This window comes from Pecten maximus, chromosome 3, assembly GCF_902652985.1.
Source record: "Pecten maximus chromosome 3, xPecMax1.1, whole genome shotgun sequence".
NCBI lineage: Eukaryota > Metazoa > Mollusca > Bivalvia > Pectinida > Pectinidae > Pecten > Pecten maximus.
In genome coordinates, this window is record NC_047017.1 from 48,053,649 (window position 1) to 48,058,682 (window position 5,034).

A 5,034-nucleotide genomic window follows, 5' to 3' on the forward strand; every position below is an offset into this window, starting at 1 on the left:
TCCCCATGTGTTAATGTAAACTTCCGGGTCAACGTAAAATTAGAGCCGGATATCGGAATGCGAATACGGAAATTTGAACAATATAGAAAAGGCCGCGCCCACTAGAAAACTTTGGATTAAGTGCATGTAGCTATATGGTTAATAGTGAAAAATAGGTGAACTGATAACTATATAAAATGAAAGGTGACAATAGAATCAAGAAATATCTTAAAGAAAAAGATAAACGGCATACTTTTAATGCTAATGGTTATAAATGTAAAACTGCTGGTGAAATGAATTAATTAACGAAGTTAAAATTACATCAGTTTGAATAATTTTGGTGATAATAAGACTGCATTTGAATCTGGAATATAATTTTATTAATGGGTCATTTGAACAGATACATCCACTTATTCAGCTTGCATTCAATCTTTACTTTGTTTCGTTTTTAACTGCATATCTGCATTTTCCATTTACCGCTACATTGACCAATCACATACTGCATCTTGACCAGTAACGCCACCTGTCGCTTCATATCCGGGGCCAAAAGAATATTATACGGCTATGCCGAAAAAGAATTATTATGCAAGCGAGCCCAGTCCAAGTACAGTAGCGCAAGAACACAAACACTTACTGTAATATTTTTTCTATTGTGAATTGAATTATAATTGTGTTCATTAAAAACTAAAAAACTAAATACAAGTGCGTGTAAATTTCGAGTTACAAGTGAAGTTAGCGTGATCACATGAACATAGTGTTTTTTGATTGTTTGTTTGTTGTTGGGTTTTTTTTTAACACGATATGGCCATTTCTTTTTCAGTTTGGTTTGTTTTTGTTTAACGTCCTATTAACAGCCAGGGTCATTTAAGGACGTGCCAGGTTTTGGAGGTGGAGGAAAGCCGGAGTACCCGGAGAAAAACCACCGGCCTACGGTCAGTACCTGGCATATGCACCACGTAGGTATCGAACTCGCAACCCAGAGGTGGAGGGCTAGTGTTAAAGTGTCGGGACACCTTAACCACTCGGCCACTGCGGCCGAGTGGTTAAGACAAAGATCGGTTATGACAATGTATACAGCAAAGATATATCATTACAGAATTTATAAACATGACTTAATTTTAGAAAAAATATCTACTTGACCTCCCTCCTAAGCAAGCTAATTTCTATTGTAAATTTCGAACTTGTAACATAAAATTACCAATTGAATACGGAAGATGGAATAATATCCCAAGAGAAAATAGAATCAGTAGTCTGTGTAACCTGAATGATATAGGAGACGAATTCCATTATTTATTTAATTGTAGCGATCATCAAATAGCATTAAACAGAAAAAATATATATCTAGATACTATTATGAAAGACCTAGTACATTCAAATTTAATACACTTTTTAATTTTGTAGTAGACGATGAATTGAAATCACCTGTGAAATTAATTAAACAAATAAGTATACGACTCAACAATATTTAAGATAATCTCTTGCTTAACAAATGTATCCATGTATTATATCATATGTCCTGTACAATTTTGTATGTATGTATATAATTATCTACACCTTATATGTTTATGAGAATAAAATATTGTCATTGTCATTGCCAATCGATCTTTGACTAATAAGTGTACTATATATACATCCGACGGTACGTACGATGTGTCCACGATTGTTACATAAAGTGGGCGGAGTTTGGGGAGGGTGGATACTTACAATTTACATTTCAAGAAAAGGTAACAATACCTGGTATCAACACCAACCGATTTACAACATCTCACAAACGGACTTCCTAGCTTCCCTAGCTCAACATAAACCAGCAACAGCAGTGCGCTACAATTTGGCAAAAAGACATCAGTATTCTGGGTCCAAACACAAACACATCAGGGGGAAAGCATACAATGAAAAAAAGAATGTCACAAACTCGGTAAACAATTATATAGCAGATGAGGTGTTGATAGCTATTTCTGAAATTCATTCTTATCCACCCATTTAAAAGATTGAGCTAGGGAATTACAAGCTTCCGGATATCATTCTATAACAACTGCTTCTAGACTTCAAAGTATCGTGGAAGTAGATAGCACTTGGGAAGTTCCACAATAACGTAAAAAAAAACACCAAAGGGTTGTGTACCGATTCACAAATGAAAACCCAACCATATTATGACTATTTTTCTACATTGAACTCCAGATTTAAAGCGTTTGTACGCACCAAATAGGCATTTTTAAAGTCAAGATACGAGTACAATGACAACTGCCTTACATGATTGTTTTTTTTTTCGAATCGAAACTTATCTTACCTGTATCACAGGGGCTTGGCACGATTTTACAATCGATGTAAAATCGTGCCAAGCCCCTGTGACCTGTATGTACGAAACATGTAAAGGAAAATCTTAACCACCTTTTCAGAAAAGAAAGGTACAATCCTGTCAACCAATTTCCAGCATCATATTTGCCGAAGACGGTGTTGTCTCCAGCAAAAATAATACGAAAAATAGAAACATACCAGACAGACCTATTCTAAAAAAAAAACGGCCACGGAAGTGTGGACAAACATCGACTCAGAATCCATGAATAACAGGTTAAAACAGATAGCTGATAAACTTTAAGCAATATATTTCCCCAACTTGTAGCCAAAACGGCTCTGGTATTAAATATTCATACGAAAAAGCTTGCATGGAAGTGGCAACTTCAAAGTAGACAAATTAATACCATTTTTTAGCTTTGCAGGATGACTGGATGAAAAAACAAACAAACCAGAAAAAGGATTTACATTTCATTTTATACGTAATTAGTATTTTTCTTATAATATATGATTGAATCCGCTGACAGCAGCCGATTGGGGATTCAGTTGCATATGTTTAATTGTGTTTTTTTTTTGTTCTGTTTTTTTATGTTTTATTGACATTTTGATTTTGAGATAACTGCCAGGGACGGATTGGGGAATACCGAATCAGCTTCCAGCAGTTAACTGGTGAATTGGGAATAGTATATAACATCTAGAAAAAAGGCTGTTATTTGGTTAATTCTTCCATGATATATAGAAACGATTTCGTTTATCAATACATTATTCCCAATTCCCCAGTGAACTGCTCTGTAATATTGTGTATTAAGGGGACGAGACACGGCCAGGAAATAACCAACCGATTGTCATGCAAATTGACAGGAGCGATGTTTGCACTACCATATCCTGTGTTGCAAAAATTTCTATTCCTTTCCATATGCTTATTATCTCAAAATCTTGTTTGAAAAAAAAGTGTTTTTCCCCCTAAAAAAGGGATTATTTCCAAATTAGGATCAAGAGATAGCACCATTCCCTGTGATTGTTTGAAGGTTACAACGGAATCTTTGTTTACTTGAGAAACTTTACCCACAATTAATAATTTAAGGGGAAGGGATCGGCATTTCTTATTTTAACAACAACAACAACAACAACAACAAAAACTCCAGAAAATTGTGAATTAAACAAAATGCCAAATTTAATTGAAGTCATATAACCTTTCTTGCAGTGATGCATGATGATAATACGTCATGGAAGAAAAATAACAACATGACCTTAGCAAGCAAATAGAAAAATATATATATAAATATATTGAAAAATATATTACAGTGAGACATTTTCCCGTGTCTGTGTACTATACATCACTCCCGTGTCTGTGTCACTTACTATACATAGTGGCTATACTATACATCACTATCTAGTGGCTATACTATACATCACTATCTAGTGGCTATACTATACATCACTATCTAGTGGCTATACTATACATCACTATCTAGTGGCTATACTATACATCACTAGCTAGTGGCTATATTATACATCACTATCTAGTGGCTATACTATACATCACTATCTAGTGGCTATACTATACATCACTATCTAGTGGCTATACTATACATCACTATCTAGTGGCTATACTATACATCACTATCTAGTGGCTATACTATACATCACTAGCTAGTGGCTATACTATACATCACTAGCTAGTGGCTATACTATACATCACTATCTAGTGGCTATACTATACATCACTATCTAGTGGCTATACTATACATCACTATCTAGTGGCTATACTATACATCACTATCTAGTGGCTATACTATACATCACTAGCTAGTGGCTACTGCATATATTAGGCCTACTTACCTTATACTACTGGTATTCAAAATTTGTGTAATAATTGAAGAACAAATCCCCAAATATATCATCACTGGTATCTCTGTTTTCATTAAAATTAAATACATAATATCAATCATTGAATGTACTGTAGATGACATTCTTCGACAACGTTTAAATTGTTAGCTTATTACTTCAGATAATTGAGGCTCATCTTGTGAATCGGAGGTAGCATATGTCAGTATGTCAGTGTATCAGACCTATTTAACATTTTTTTTCTGGATTTCAATCCTACTCACCTCCATCACCCACAGACATACACACAACAAGCCTGTCATGCTTAGGTTCTATCTATTACCGGACTTCTATACGCGAGAGTGCGAGGACGGCCGTTAAAGTCTAATCTCGCACTCTCGCACTCTCGACCTTAGGTCGAAAACGCGAGAATGCGAAAACTCGACGGCGAGAATGCGAAATCGCGACGACGACAGTGCGAAATTAATCTCGCGTTTTCGCATTCTCGCCGTCGAGTTTTCGCATTCTCGCGTTTTCGATCTTTCGCATTCTCGCGTTTTCGCTCCCTCGCCGTCGCGTTTTCGCATTCTCGCGTTTTCGACCTAAGGTCGAGAGTGCGAGAATGCGAGATTTGATACTTGGCCCTTACGAGCCACCATACCTAACTCAGATATTGATCTTGATGTTAGTAAGTATTATAAGAGTATCTTTAAAAGGCTTTTTTTAAAATTCTAGTGCCCTTTTTAACACGCTATTTTTAAATCCACGTCTAATTACAATAAGTGGTATACAAATATATTTGCTATATAAAACCATTATTTACTTATCATATCATGCTAAAAAAAAAAAAATATGCATAATATAAAACCTAGTATTCAATTTAATACATTATCTTATATAACATATTGGAAACACTTTACTAATTTTCATATATAC